This window comes from Petromyzon marinus, chromosome 38, assembly GCF_048934315.1.
Source record: "Petromyzon marinus isolate PM22_M1 ecotype Great Lakes invasive population chromosome 38, UKy_Petmar_22M1.pri1.0, whole genome shotgun sequence".
In the NCBI taxonomy this organism is placed as follows: Eukaryota; Metazoa; Chordata; class Hyperoartia; order Petromyzontiformes; family Petromyzontidae; genus Petromyzon; species Petromyzon marinus.
In genome coordinates, this window is record NC_133704.1 from 2,616,561 (window position 1) to 2,633,184 (window position 16,624).

General features: G+C 50.5%; 1 protein-coding gene across 1 annotated transcript in view; it reads left to right on the forward strand.

Annotated features, from left to right (window-relative positions):
- The first annotated feature begins 1,166 nt into the window (after window positions 1–1,166).
- LOC142930364 (uncharacterized) overlaps window positions 1,167–16,624 on the forward strand; it is a 30,515-nt gene continuing 15,057 nt past the window's right edge. Inside the window, exon 1 of the mRNA XM_076072501.1 lies at window positions 1,167–1,294. The gene's annotated coding sequence lies outside the window, so the exon portion shown is untranslated. The remainder of the gene's footprint in view (window positions 1,295–16,624) is intronic.

The window sequence follows — 16,624 nt, forward strand, 5'->3', positions numbered from 1 at the left end:
CGATTGTCTGAACCGATGCTGAGCCTTCCCTAGGTCGACTCAGCATCGAATGAGTACCTGTTGCGGTGTGCAAACATCGCCACGAGGGAGGCAGCGGCGATTCTGACCGGGCGCGGTGTCGGTCACCCACCCCCTCGTGTGCCGTGCCGGCCTTCATTGGTGCTACTCGCGAACAGCACTTGCCCCAAAAGTATGTTTAGGTTGTGCGGGGGATCTTTGTATTTGGCTTGTACGGTGGTGGCGGTTAGCACGCTGCGCTGCGAACCCGGCACCCAGAGTTCGATTCCCGCCCATGGCTAATCGGTAGCGATTATCTGAACCGGTTTTGGTCTACCTCTAGGTTGACGTAGCCTTAAACGAAACTTGCCGATACGGTTTTGCCGCTGTAACGATGTTTTCCCATAAGACGTCCACCCCTTCCCCCCTATTATCACTACAACTCACCATCATCACCACCGCCACCATCATCACGACTACCCCAATCACCACCATCACCAGCAGTGGAATTATCACCACTGCCATCATCACCACCATCGCTATTATCACCAACACCACCACATCATATCCAACAGCATATCTTCATTATTATCACGTCTACCACCATCGTTATTGTCACCACCATTATTATCATCACCACCACCATCAATACAAAGATAAAGATGTCCCATGTAGCCTTAACCGACTTTTGGGGCAAGTTTTATTAAACCGAGCACCTATGAAGACCGGTACTACACAGGAGGGGGTGGGTGGCCAGCACCACCGCCCGACCGCCTTTGTCTCCCCACCGACGTTGTTTAAACACCGCACCAGGTACTCATTTGAGACTGAGTTGACCTAAGGGAGGCCCAGGTGCAGATCTTCGTTACCGATGTGCGTCGTGAGCAGGAATCGAACTCTGGTCGCCGGGTTTATAGTGCAGCAGAACCACCACCAACAACAACAGCAGCCTGTGCCAGGCCAGGTGCACTATCGCCAGCACCACCAACAGCACTACAAATCACCACCAACCTCAGCATCATCAGTAGCATCGCCATCACGAGTTCCTTCCCCCGCCCCCTCCCCCGGGGCGACTCCCCCCCTCCCTCGGGCCCCTCCCCTGGGTTCGCCGCTCCAGGTAAAAAGCGCCAACCGCCCCCCTCCCTCTCTCCCTCCCCCCTACCCAAGGCGCGCGTCGCTTCCTCGACTCAGACGCAGAGCGTGCGCGCGCGTGGGTCGCGTCCACGTGCCCCTGGGGAGCCCCCCGGGGTTTGACAATGGGCAGCTGCTGAAGCGCCACGGATCAACCTCCAGCGGGGTAAGGGAGCTTCGCGTGCTGCGCGTCTCGGATGCCACCCAGGCGGTCACCCACCCACCCACCCGGCCAGCCACCCCCCACGTGGCGACTGGGGCCGGGCTGGGACAGGAAATCCGCGAGTTCGACTCCTGGGTGAGGGTTGACTCAGCCCATCATCCATCCCTCCGCGGTTGATAAAAATAAAAATGAGTACCACTCTGTGGGTGTGGGAAGTCAACATTGGTTGTTCTCTTTTGTAGTTGTTGTCAAGGATGTTGTATTGTTGTTCAAGAGCCAAAGGTACAGAACGAATAAGAGAGGAAGGGCGAGACGTCATATAACAAACGAACTGCATCTTCGTGTTTAAACATTGGTTGTTCTCTTATGGGTAGACTTGAACCCTCCCCCACCCCGCCATAGGAATGTGGAATTTCCACCGCTGACTCAGGGGCCGTAAACAGGAGACGAGCAACAATACCTCGATGCCCAGTTGAGAAAGGGCCCTCGCCACGCGTGCTGTTGACGTCTCTCAGGAGTGAATGGTCACCGTTGTTTGTCTTTCTGCTCAGGAGAGTCTCAGGCGGCTATCGTGAATGTATCGCCCTCGACGAGATGACCGGCTGAGTCGGCCCACACGCAAAACCGTTCTAGTTTGCCCCTTATATTCTGCCCCGAAGATAAGGCCATTACCCGAAACGTTGGCCTATTGTGGTATGCGCCCACCGTAAGGGCAGCGTTAATGATCGGTGTGGGCGTGAAGGGTGTCAGTGTGTGGAGCGATTAGCGCGATGCGCTACGAACCCGGCGACCCGAGTTTGATTCCCGCTCAAGGCCAACACCAGCAATGTGTAAAACATCGCCACTATGGAGACAAAGGCGGCCGGGCGTGGTGCTGGCCACCCACCCCTTCGTGTGCCGTGCCGGCCCTCATAGCTGCTACTCGCTAACAGCACTTGCCCTAACAGTCTGTTAAGCCTTTACGGGAGATCTTTGTTTTTGCATGCAAACGCGCACAGCACGTTCGCATTACTCCACTGCTAGATAAAGGCCCCCAGGTCGTGGCGGGAGGGAGGCGGGGGGGGCTGTTTGACCATACTTCACCACCCAATGGGTCAGTGTGGCTTTGTGAAGACGGCGAGCATGAACGGAACACAATGTACACTACAACGAGCGATGTTCACGCACCGGCCCCTGCTGCTCCTAAGGTAACCCTGCGGTAACCTATAAGACCTGTTAGGCATGGGAAGCCAATTAGCCGATGGGATGAAATGAACCTTTTCGACGCGTGGAGTTCTGCTTACGTAACACGCGCGGATTCGCCCCTAATGCATATCGAGACGTGTTAGGGCACAGTCTCTTACTCCTGACGCAGTTCTTATTCTTCTTCTTCACCTGGGGTGCACGCGCCACTCCCTGGGCGTGCGAGATGCCCTTTCTGGGGGTGCGAGGCATGGCCAGATTTTTGATAGAAGGCAAATAATCGAAAACACAAATGAAGTACGTGAGTGCAACTGCTTTGTTTAATCAAATCTATGTGTTTATTAACATTATATATTTTTTTAGGATTGAGAATCAAACGGGTAAAAGGCTGCAGTAAAGGTTAAGAATCACTGCCCTAAGGGATCGCCAGGGTGGGGATTAGTCCTCCAACTATACGGGACATTGCCGCTACTATGTTGGATATTCTATGGAAAAAGCCTCATAGCTCATCGCATTCCTGCAGGATAAATTCATATTCTGATTCTGAAATGAAGTACAGCACTGTACTTTGAGGGTGACGTTTCAAATTTGACAAAGTAGTGTCTGTCAGCCCGCGACGCCTGCACAAAACCGTGGTCTATCGCGAAGGAGACGGCGTGTCGTATCTAACGGTAAATAGCAATTGCATACATTTGCGGTATTTACCGGGGCGGCCGGGGGGGGGGGACGACTTAAACCGCAAAAAATATACTCCAGACAAACAGGCGGCGGGTAGTGACGAACACCCGTACCAGTCACGTCTTTGAAAACGAATTTCTTTAGAAATGTTTTTTTGTGTTTAGTTTGTTGTCCTTCCCCCGCACCTCCGATGAGCACGGTTGGCTACGCACGGTGCGAAATAAGTTCAACGCACACACATACATAGAAGTTTCAGCCAAGACGAGGCTCATTGCTCGGTCAATGATTGACCTCATTTTCAAACTTTACAAGGGGTACTTGTATACTGCTTATCCGCCCATATGAAGTTAATTAGACTATCACGGGGGAGTACGTGGTGGGGGGGGGTTATTTGGTTGATTTGCTGTATGGGCCGTGTGGGGTGAGAGTGCTGAGTAACGCTATGCGGGGTAACTGCAGGAGGAGGATGGAGGAGGAGGATGGAGGAGGAGGCGAGTGGCCGTGGACTCGCAGTGGGCTGCGGACTTTGAGCCGAGCGCAGTAGGAAATGAGAGTTCAATGAGAATCACGAGTCCGCGTCTGTGTGTGTGTGTGCGCGTGACTGTGCGTCCTCAGAGCGGTTAGCGCGCTGCACTAAGAACCTAAAGACCCGAGTTTGATTCCAGCTCACGGCCACCAACACCAGTGAAGATTATTTGAACCGGTCCTGGGCCTCCCCTAGGTCGACTCAGCCTCAAATTAGTACCTGGTGTGTAAACATCGCCACCGGGCAGACAAAGGCGGCCGGGCGTAGTGTTGGCCACCACCCCCTTGTGTGAGCTTCATAGGTGCTCGCTAACAGCACTTGCTCATCCAGTCTGTTGTGGATATAAGGGCGGATCTTTGTGTGTGCGTCACTATGTGTATCTCACTGTGTGTCTGTCTGTTTGCGCTTCGAATCCAGCGATCTGAGTTCGATTCCCGCTCACGGCCAATAACAGCTCGTGGCGATTATCTGAACCGGACCCGGGTCTCCCCTAGGTCGACTCAGCCTGAAATGACTACCCAGTGCGGTGTGTAAACATCAGCACGCGGGACAAAAGGCAGCCAGGCGCGGTGGTGCCCACCCTTCGCTTCGTGTGCCGTGCCGGCCTCAATAACACTTGTCCGCACAGTTTGTTAAGGCTATACGGGGGGTCTTTGTCTCTACGTGTGTTTACGATCTCACGAACAGCACCTGTCCCCTAGGTTAGTGGCGGTAGTTTCGTGGTTTGGTACTTTTCCAGTTTCACAGCCAAAAGGCAAAGTGATTTCCTGTTCAAAGGAACCTTAAGACGGAGCTCATAATCTGTATACAGTCATCGCCCAATGGTGGAAATTCCACATTCTTATTGCGGGGGCAAGTCCACTCACAGGACAAACTCCAATGTTGACCTCCCCTCAAAGTGGTAGTCGTTTTATCGACCCCAGAGTTATGATGAGCCGTGCCAACCTTCCGATCGCTCGCTCTACCGCTGAGCCGCCTGGTCGGATTATAAAACAAATTAAAACGTGAACTTGTAAGTGCGCAGTAACCGCTCGCTGGCGTCGAGAGATCGAGAGGGGGACGGCGACTCAGAGGTGCCAGGAGGAGGAACCACAGACAAGCGGGAAGGCAGCAGCAGCAGCCACGCAGTGGTGGGGAGCCGGCGCTAGCAACAATTGCTCAAGCTCTGCGGTCCTTTACGGCAGTGCTCTTCGCTCATTTCCAGAGGGGGTGGGAGGGGCGGGGGGCACTTTCGCCGATAAGATATCATCAGTGCGTGAGGGCCGCCACGCCATTTGAAACCAGCAGCACGCTTGGCATCGTACGGTGCGAAATAAGTTCAACACACACACGCACACACACTTGTGTGTTGTCGGGGGCCGCACTAAAGGCCGCCAGTGGCCGTTGGGGCCTTACAATGAAGAACACCGCCGCTCGGTGCAGTCAGTCGCCAACGACGTTGGCGGTGCGACAGCCGGTAACTGCGGAGCCTCCTCCGTTTCGGTTCCGTGTGCCCTCTGCGACCCAACGAACCACGCTCCCGGCTGTCGGAGTCTCTCCCGACGCGCGCCATCAACGTCTGTACAAACAGTTGACATTTGCCCTATCGCAACCCCACTTCGTGTATTATCTCTATCGTCCGTTTGGGGGTAAAGGCGCAGCCCTGCAAGTGCTTGCTCGTGCCCGATGCTTGCGGAAAGGGGGGCTCCACTCGAGAGGCAGCTGCAAGCATGCCCTCCAGAGAGAGACAGAGAGAGATGAGAGTGAGATGAGAATCAATGTAACACGTAGTAGTAGTAGGCTTTCACAACCAATATCATTCGGGCGGGCGTGGTGGACTGCACCCCCCTCCCCCCAATCAGAGAATCGCTCGCTCGTCTGCCCCTGTGCAGTAGAGAGGGTTCTTGCTGTTGACACAGCAGAGCGCGTCTCGCTCCATACGTCCCTGGCAACGTTCGTTCGTTCCTTCATTCCTCAATCCTTCGTAATTGTCCGAGTTGCTGTGCCCACGTGACACTGAGCGAAAGGAAAAAAAAAGAGGAACAGCTTGGATCAGGGAGCCGCGTGGACCCGGAGAGATAAGGAGAGGAAAGGAGAGGGGGCGCCTTGGCAAATAACGCGTCACGGCGATTAGCACGGTTGGCTACGTACGGTGCGAAATAGTTCAACGTACTGTAACATACAAAGGGACGATAGCAACGTATGGGGTCGAGACTAGCGGCGGAACGCCAGCCCAAGGAGGGATCGCCTCCAACGCCGGAGGTGCAGCAGGAAAACCTGCCACCACCGCTGGACATCTGTGAAAAAGAGCTTCATAGCTCATCGGATTCCTCCAGTGTAAATACGTATTCTGATTCTGACTGTTTCATCCGCCGCATTACCGGAAAGACTTGCGTAGAGATTCATAGTCTCGCATATCGATAGTCCTGTGTACCCACACGTAAACACCCGTGCAAGGCTTGCCAACTTCGTATCAACAAATGTGTACCCCCAGGGGTAAATCCCACGCCGTGTGCCCACCCCCCTCCCACCCCTGACGCCTTCAAACGCAACCGCAAGTATGACGTCTGACACCGCCACGTCAAAGCGCGCCCCCCCCCTTACCCCCAAAAGCGCGGGGCTCGGGCCGGTCGCCCCGATTCGCTCAACACCCTAGGGACCGGCTCTCTGTGTGTGTGTGTACGCGCGACTGTTTTTGTGCAGCGTCTGGAGATGCGTTCAGTGGCTAAATGTAGGCCCCTCCGAGAGGCAGCACAGGAGTCACAGCCACTGGGTGTGGCTGTGACCCTTCGCAAACACCCACGGGGAGAGCCGGGTTTGCGAATCGGAACCGGCTGCTCAGGGTAAAAACTAAACACTTTTATGAACGTTTGTTTTTTTAAATTACCAGGTAGAGCCCACTGAGCTATATGTAGCTCTTTTTTCAGAAGCGACCTGGCCACAAATGATAGCTCAACGAAATGGCTCATCATCATGTGGACATTTATAGCAGCCAAATACTATAAACGGGTGATGTTGATTCTAAATGTGGAGGGGGAAAAAAAAAACAGAGGACCTGGAGAAAAATCCACGCGACCACGGGGAGACAGACACGCAAACTCCAAATATACAGCAGCAGGCGTCAGGGTCGGGATTGAACTCACAGGCCTCCTGTAAACCAGGCGAGGTAGTTAACATCTCCTAGCCACCATGGGTGGAGATGTTGCAGCCCTGAAATTTACTTATGGTACTGTAGTCATAAATAATAATATTGTACCGTCAACTCGTAACGCGCCGCGTCCACGCGGTATTTGCTCCTAGCTGTCGAAGAGAGACAGAGACGACGACTCATGGGGGACAACTCAGAGGCGCGGGTGAGGAGCCACAGACGAGCGGAGATCAGCAGCAGCAGCAGCCACGCAATGAGCTGGTGCCACAGTTTCCTCTAGACCATACCCTGGCTCACCAGGAGAATGCAGTACAGCAGGTCGACAAATCGCCACGTGTTTCCATCTGTATGGGGATAGAGCGTTTCCCCTTCGCGCAAGGCGTGGTTTTTCTCTTGGTGTTCCGGTATCTAACAAGAATTGTGTAAGTACTCATCACTAAGTGGCTGAAAAAAAATCTTAAAATATAAATCAGATGTAGCGGTAGGACCCTCCTGAAAACCAGTCATACGACTCAGTGTGGCGTTCCGGGATAAATCAGTAATTACAATGAATTACGTTATTTTAATTTTAACTAACACAATTACCGAAGTTCACTTCCCCATCCACGGATTACATCAGCACGAAAGCGGTACCTGGATTTGCCCTGGTCCTCCTCTAGGTCGACTCAGCCTTCAATAACAATGAGTACCTGCCGCGGTGTGTGAGCGTCATCGATGTTTTGGATGAATGAGCGGGCGGTGGGGGGGAGGGGGGCAGGGGGGGACGAAGGTAGCTGGGCGTGGTTCAGGCGTCCACCACGAATTGGTGCTCGCTCATAGCCCATGGAGCCTCTCTGTGTGTTGTGAGTGAGTGGGTGGAGTGCGTGAGTGACTGAGTGAGTGACTGAGTGAGTGCGTGATTGAGTGAGTGAGTGATTCAGTGAGTGCGTAAGTGAGTGCGTGAGTGAGTAAGTGAGTGCGTGAGTGAGTGCGTGAGTGACTGAGTGAGTGCGTGAGTGAGTGAGTGATTCAGTGAGTGAGTGCGTAAGTGAGTGAGTGATTCAGTGAGTGAGTGCGTGAGTGACTGAGTGAGTGCGTGAGTGAGTGAGTGATTCAGTGAGTGAGTGCGTTAGTGAGTGAGTGATTCAGTGAGTGAGTGCGTGAGTGACTGAGTGAGTGACTGAGTGGTTCATTGAGTGAGTGAGTGAGTGCGTGCGTGAGTGAGTGCGTGTGTGACTGAATGAGTGCGTGAGTGAGTGAGTGATTCAGTGAGTGAGTGCGTGAGTGAGTAAGTGAGTGAGTGCGTGAGTAACTGAGTGAGTGAGTGAGGGATTCAGTGCGTGAGTGAGTGAGTGCGTGAGTGAGTAAGTGAGTAACTGAGTGAGTGCGTGAGTGAGTAAGTGAGTGACTGAGTGAGTGCGTGAGTGAGTGAGTAAGTGAGTGAGTTCGTGAGTGCGTGAGTGACTGAGTGAGTGCGTAAGTGATTGAGTGCATGAGTGAGTGAGGGAGTGCGTGAGTGATTGAGTGCATGAGTGAGTCAGTTCGTGTATGAATTAATGAATGCGTGAGTGCGAGCAAGTCAGTGCGTGGGTGAGGGAGTGAATGCGTGAGTAAGTGCGTGAGTGAGTGGCTGATTGAGTGAGTGCGTGAGTGAGTGGCTGATTGAGTGAGTGCGTAAGTGATTGAGTGAGTGCGTGAGTAAGTGCGTGAGTGAGTGCATGACTGATTGAGTGAGTGCATGATTGAGTGAGTGCATTAGTGAGTGGCTGATTGAGTTAGTGAGTGATTGAGTGAGTGCGTAAGTGTGTGAGTGACTGATTGGGGGAATTAGTGCGTGAGTGAGTGTATGACTGACTGAGTGCGTGAGTGAGTGCATGACTGATTGAGTGAGTGAGTGCATGAGTGAGTGGCTGATTGCGTGAGTGAGTGGCTGAATGAGTGAGTGCGTAAGTGATTGAGTGAGTGCGTGAGTGAGTGCATGACTGATTGAGTGAGTGAGTGCATGACTGATTGAGTGAGTGATTGCATGAGTGAGTGGCTGATTGAGTTAGTGAATGATTGAGTGAGTGCGTAAGTGTGTAAGTGAGTGCATGACTGACTGATTGAGTGAGTGAGTGCGTGAGTGAGTGCATGACTGACTGATTGAGTGCGTGAGTGACTGATTGAGTGAGTGAGTGCATGACTGACTGAGTGAGTGCGTGAGTGACTGAGTCGGCGCGGGGAATCACCGTGACTCTCCCAAACGCACAGCGCTGAGGCGAGCCCTGGCTCGGGGTGGAGACCAGGGCTCGCCCGGCAACCTTTCTAAGAAGACGAAGAAGGAGCACCACATTTTCTGTTGATTTGTTCTTCGGCCAAAATAGTTCGAGAGTCGCATCACACGCAGAGCCACTTGTACACAAACACAGAAGCGGGTACACAGCAGATGACAACAACGCTTTCTGTCTTAAAAAAATAAAATAGGCGATGGAATAAACGGCGTCTCCGTTAGTTCCACCTCTTGGTTATTCTTCATCAATACAGTTTGACTGCCGTACGTTTTATTGCCACCAAGATATGCCATAGTGACCCCATTCCCTGGCCACATATTATTATTTATCTTTACGTCAAACAAAACGGCTGCCCGTCAAAGGTTGGGACGACCCAACGAGCCGCACGCGACTCCGGAGCCGCAGGTCGATGTAGCGGAAGAACATGGCCCAGCCCGTGGCTGCAGAGCGAGCTGAAGCGACCTCCTTCCGTCCATCACTCAACGGGCGTTCACGTCCCCGGCCACGGGGTGCGTGCAGCACACGCGGATTCATCCGTCACTCGGCATTCTCCGGAACGCTTGCTGCTGGGATCATCGGCGTAAGGCACTACCACTCAGTTTGGTGTCCTTCCCCCGCACTTTCCATTAGCACGGTTGGCTATGCACGGTGCGAAGGAAGTTCAACATTCATGAATAAACTAGAAACTTATTTTTATTTTGTCAGGCAATGCCCACTGAGCTATGTAGCTCTTTCTCAGAAGCGACCTGGTCATAAATGATAGCTCAACGAAGTGGCTTATCACGTGGAAATTTATAGCAGCCAAATACTCTTAATGCATGTTTCTAAATGCTGAGTCTATGGTGAGTGTTGAGTCTATGGAAAGTGTTGAGTTTATGGTGCAGTGTTGAGTGTATGGGAAGTGTTGAGTCGATGGGCAGTTTTGAGTCTATGGTGCAGTTTTGAGTCTATGGGAAGTGTTGAGTCCATGGGAAGTGTTGAGTCTATGGACAGTGTTGAGTCTGTGAGCAGTATTGAGTCTATGAGCAGTGTTGAGTCTATGGACAGTGTTGAGTCTATGGTGCAGTGTTGAGTCTATGGGCAGTGTTGAGTCTCTGGTGCAGTGTTGAGTCTGTGAGCGGTATTGAGTCTATGGTGCAGTGTTGAGTCTATGGTGCAGTGTTGAGTCTATGGGCAGTGTTGAGTCTCTGGTGCAGTGTTGAGTCTGTGAGCAGTGTTGAGTCTGTGGGCAGTGTTGAGTCTATGGACAGTGTTGAGTCTCTGGTGCAGTGTTGAGTCTGTGAGCAGTGTTGAGTCTATGAGCAGTTATTGAGTCTATGGGCAGTGTTGAGTCTATGGGCAGTGTTGAGTATGGGCACCGGGAGAAGGTGGGACACTGATAGCCACGACAATAACCACATCTTGCTTACTGCCAACATTCATCAATACTCGACGCGTTCATCAATCACGCTGCGTGGCCTTCACAGGAAATTCGCGATAGGCGACGGGTCGGGCAATGACCACAAGAAGGGCCATTGCTGGACACGTCTCAGATTATATACCACCGCACACACCACTCACGCACGCACGCACTCTTGTGCATTGAAGAAGGGTCATTGCCCAAAACGTCACCTATTATATACTAGATTTGTTTTGCCCGTCCAAGGACGGGTGTATACTGCAGTAAATCTGAAATATTCAATAGAAAAATTGTTCAACTCGTGATTATTAATGAAGGGGGGGGGTTGCCCCATGTGGAGTGACGTCACCCGCTAATGGTTATTGTGGAGGGGTGCAGCATGTGGAGTGACGTCACCCGCTCATGATTATTAATGAGGGGAGGGGTGCGGCATGTGGAGTGCGCGACCTTCCTTTGCGTTAGTGTAAAAATCCACCCACTCATTAATATTAATGAGGGGGGTGGGCCTCATGTGGGGTGACGTCACGCGGGGGGGGGGCTCATGTGGGGTGACGTCACGCGGGGGGGGGCTCATGTGGAGTGACGTCACGCGCGGGACGGACAGACATTTCTGGATGATTATATTAGGTAATTGATGTTAGGTTTTTCCCCTTTTTTTGGCAACAAAACAGGTGAGCAGTTGTTAAGACACCAAACTGAAACCTTTTACAAGGAATCTTGTCTGCATTAACCACAGTACTTGTGGTCACAATGTAAACAAAAAACATACTCTGATAATATATGCATTGTCTTTGAAACTGATTGGTCTAACACCGTTTGAGACGAGGGTCAAAAGTAAGCTGTCTCTGATGTGGACCAATCAGTTTCAAAGACAATGCATATATTATCAGAGTGTGTTTTTGTTTGCATTCTGACCACAAGTATTGTGGTTAATGCAGATGTATTGTTTATAAAGACGAATAAACGTCTTAGGAGACACACTCTGTTTATTGTAATTATTTCCTTATACAGTCCTCAACACATACAGAGGGGTATCTGGTCCCCTCACCCGATACCCAAAGGAGGTACAGCCTCCGGACTCAGCGTAACCTACACACAGGTCTCCTTGATACCTAAGGAGGTACAGCCTCCTATCTTGGCAGGACTTACACATCTACCGCTATTCTAGAGTCCTCCGGCTGGGACCTAGGGGAGGCTATCTGACCCACCGCTGGCCCGGTGGGTCCTGACCACTGGATACGCCGAGCCTTAGTCCTCAGAAGGGCTGGAAAGCTGGTCCAGGGTCTTAGCTAGTCTTTCATCCCAGGCTTCGGTCTTCGTGTAGGGAGAGAACTCCCTGGGCTCTGCGCGCTCACCCTTCTTATACTCGTTCGTGGCCAGGTATAACCAATCACACATTCCCACGTGGAACCGTCTGATTGGTTCTTACCAAACCATGGCTACGATCCACTTCACCTCGTCTGACCCCAACCGTTATGTACCCAAAGGTAACGCTGCACTGCCCCTTTTATACCTGGTGGCAATGCAGGTTATCGAACAGTGCGTAGTTAATACCTCTACACAGACACGATTCCTTGTAAAATGTTTCAGTTTGGTGTTTTAACAACTTAACACCTGTTTCGTTGCCATAAAAAATGGGAAAAACCTATGGTCATATTTTGGTACTGGCAAAGGAGGTCCCATGATATAGTAGGTATTTATACATATTGTTGTGTTCACAGTTATTTATTGACGAACGTGTTGAGTGTTTGTTGATTGTTGACTGTATGCGTGTGAACTGCTGCCCAACGCAGCAGCAGCAGCAGCATCATCACCAGATGGAGTTTGTATTCACTAACCTGATTGTACCGTTTTGACTAAAAACTTTCGTGGCTGCAGGAATTCACATTCTTTGGTTCTTTCGGTAAAGTCACGTAGATAGAAAACACAAAAAGAAAGTGAATAAAGAAGTAATAAACAAACAACCCACTGATGTAGACTGTAGCCTGGTTCTTAATCGGAGTGAGCGTACTGGCAGTCTATAATGTAGACTGTAGCCTGGTTATTAACCTTTTTATTACTGTAAGAACCAGAACAAGTCTACTTTATAGACAGTACGCTCACTCAGGTTAATACGATTGTACCGTACTGGGCAGCGTCTTGGGGGGGGGGGTGGGTTGCTGGATGGGGTTGTTTTACTTCACTACGTTGGTCAGTCAACGCGGGTTGGTAACACTGCGGAGTCCGGGACTGAATCGGACACCCCTCGCCACTGATGTTAGCCGTGGCCCGGAATCAACTTCGGTAACCACTGCGACACCCTGCCGTGAATGATGATGCTGATGATGACAATAGGAGTGATGACGCTAGCGATGACTATTACGATGATCATCATGATGACCTTTACGTGAAGTAATTATTTGGTGACGCTGCTGCTGCTGCGTTGGCAGCAAGCGCAATTAACAACAACAATACTCCAAAAACACATTTGTTAAAAAACACTGCGCGACTCTTGCGTCCTTCCGTGCCTGTACAGTGAGGGAAAAAGTATTTGATCCCCTGCTGATTTTGTACGTTTGCCCACTGACAAAGAAATGATCAGCCTATAATTTTAATGGTAGGTTTATTTGAACAGTGAGAGACAGAATAACAACAACAAAATCCAGAAAAACGCATGTCAAAAATGTTATAAATTGATTTGTATTTTAATGAGGGAAATAAACATTTGACCCCTCTGCAAAACATGACTTAGTACTTGGTGGCAAAACCCTTGTTGGCAATCACAGAGGTCAGACGTTTCTTATAGTTGGCCACCAGGTTTGCACACATCTCAGGAGGGATTTTGTCCCACTCCTCTTTGCAGATTTTCTCCAAGTCATTAAGGTTTCGAGGCTGACGTTTGGCAACTCGAACCTTCAGCTCCCTCCACAGATTTTCTATGGGATTAAGGTCTGGAGACTGGCTAGGCCACTCCTTTGTTGCCTTGGGCGTGTGTTTTGGGTCATTGTCATGCTGGAATACCCATCCACGACCCATTTTCAATGCCCTGGCTGAGGGAAGGAGGTTCTCACCCAAGATTTGACGGTACATGGCCCCGTCCATTGTCCCTTTGATGCGGTGAAGTTGTCCTGTCCCCTTAGCAGAAAAACACCCCCAAAGCATAATGTGGAGGTGCCATGTTTGACGGTGGGGATGGTGTTCTTGGGGTCATAGGCAGCATTCCTCCTCCTCCAAACACAGCGAGTTTAGTGGATGCCAAAGAGCTCCATTTTGGTCTCATCTGACCACAACACTTTCACCCAGTTGTCCTCTGAATCATTCAGATGTTCATTGGCAAACTTCAGACGGGCATGTATATGTGCTTTCTTGAGCAGAGGGACCTTGAGGGCGCTGCAGGATGTCAGTCCTTCACGGTGTAGTGTGTTACCAATTGTTTTCTTGGTGACTATGGTCCCAGCTGCCTTGAGATCATTGACAAGATCCTCCCGTGTAGTTCTGGGCTGATTCCTCACTGTTCTCATGATCATTGCAACTCCACGAGGTGAGATCTTGCATGGAGCCCCAGGCCGAGGGAGATTCCATTTGCGAATAATCGCACCAACTGTTGTCACCTCACCAAGCTGCTTTACAATGGTCCTGTAGCCTATTCCAGCCTTGTGTAGGTCTACAATCTTGTCCCTGACATCCTTGGAGAGCTCTTTGGTCTTGGCCATGGTGGAGAGTTTGGAATCTGATTGATTGATTGCTTCTGTGGACAGGTGTCTTTTATATAGGTAACAAGCTGAGATTAGGAGCACTCCCTTTAAGAGTGTGCTCCTAATCTCAGCTCGTTACCTGTATAAAAGACACCTGGGAGCCAGAAATCTTTCTGATTGAGAGGGGGTCAAATACTTATTTCCCTCATTAAAATGCAAATCAATTTATAACATTTTTGACATGCGTTTTTCTGGATTTTGTTGTGGTTACTCTGTCTCTCACTGTTCAAATAAACCTACCATTAAAATTATAGACTGATCATTTCTTTGTCAGTGGGCAAACGTACAAAATCAGCAGGGGATCAAATACTTCTTTCCCTCACTGTATGTTTTTTTTCTCTCTCCACGTGTCTGCTGCTTGTCTCTGTTCCTCTCTATCTCTGTCTCTGCATGCCGCTTTTCGTCTCTATCGCACTCAATCTCTCTTCATGTGGACATTTTCCCGAAAGGTCGCCTATCGCAGATTTCCTTTGAAGGCCGCACCCATTGTTATCGACGATTGCGTTGAGTTGTATTGGATGTTGGTTGCTTTTTTGTGTCTCTTTACGTCTCTCTGTGTCTCTATCGGCCTCTCTCTCTCTCTCTTTCAATGTCTCTCTCAGGCTCCACATCCTTGCTTCTCTCCGTGTCTCTCTCCACATTCACGTCTCTGAGCCGCCAATCCCACCCCTCCTCTCTCTCTCTCTCCCCGTGTCCATCCCGAGTTGCCCTCTTCACATTACAATCAAACAGGGCCATGCTGGGGCATTGCACGCCATCACTCTGCGATACTGCGTTGGCAGTGATGCACAAATAACAACAACAACACGTCCCATATCAATAATAAGACCGTATGGCCTTAAAAGGAAAAAACATATATAATAGGTGACGTTTCGGGCAAAGGCCCTCCTATGTGATGTTGATTAAAAAGGAATGGAACATACACCTACAAAAGTGCGCAGGGAGGCTGATAATGATCGTGATTTGTGTTTGATGGAGCGCCCCTGATATTATAACGCGCGGTGTCTCAGAGCGATTTCTCTCCGTGCCCTCCGGGTTTTTTCCCTCCACATTAAGAATCAACATCACGTGTTTAGAGTATTTGGCTGCTATACATTTGCACATGATACGCCACTTCGTTGAGCTATCATTGTGGCCAGGTCGCTTTTGAAAAATAACTACATAGCTCTGTGGGGCTTACCTGGTTAAAATAGAAAAAAAAATAGTTTCTAGTTCATGTGTCTTTGTTGAACTTCTTTGTCACCGTACATAGTCAATCGTGCTAATGGAAAGTGCGGGGGAAGGACACCAAACTGAGTGGTAGTGCCTTACGCCGATGATCCCAGCAGCAAGCGTTCCGGAGAATGCCGAGTGACGGATGAATCCGCGTGTGCTGCACGCACCCCGTGGCCGGGGACGTGAACGCCCGTTGAGTGATGGACGGGAAGAGGTCGCTTCAGCTCGCTCTGCAGCCACGGGCTGGGCCATGTTCTTCCTCTACATCGACCTGAGGCTCCGGAGTCGCGTGCGGCTCTTTAGGTCGTCCCCCCTTTGCGGGCAGCCGTTTAAAAACATGAAATCTTGAACATAAATTGTAAAAAAATGCTTTAAGAGTTTCACTTAGATCTCATCTCAACACATTTGGAAGGATGCCCCCGCCAGCAGCAACTGTCCCCGCGTGGGACGGCACGAGGCTGCTCTCCGTGCGTGATCACAACTGAGCCATCGGCGGCGTTCACTGAGGTTTTTTAAATTTGGCAAAAAGTGTACCCTGCCGATGGCACGCGATGGCCTTCTCTTGCGAATGGCGTCACGGGATCTTTAACGTGCACCGTGAGTGAAGTAGCAGAAGGAGCTTAGCATTATTATTATGACTACCACGGTTGATATGCACACCACAGTAAGCATTTTTTATTTTACCACATAATGAAGGCCCACTGAGCTATGTAGATATTTTTCAGAAGTGAGCTGGCCACAAATGATAAGCCCAACGAAGTGGCTCATCATGTGGACATTTATCGCAGCAGCCAAATCATCTAAACGCATGTTTCTAAATAACCAGGGCGGCCGCTGGATTCGAACCGTGAACGCTCGCGGCCGGATGCGCTACACGCTGGGCCGCGTCACCGCTAATGATGATGTTGCTGCTGCTGTTGATGATGATGTTGCTGATGGTGATGTTGCTACTGCTGGTGATTATGATGTTGGTACTACTGCTGACGATGTTGCTGCTGCTGATGATGATAATGTTGCTGAAGATTTTGTTGCTGCTGCTGATGATATTGCTGCTGATGATGTTTCTAATGATGATGTTGCTGCTGATGATGATGATGTTGCTTCTGTTGATGTTGCTACTGATGATGTTGCTGCTACTGCTGATGATGTTGCTGCTGCTGATGATGTTGCTACTGATGATTTTGCTGCTGCTACTGATGTTGCTGCTGATGATGATGATGTTG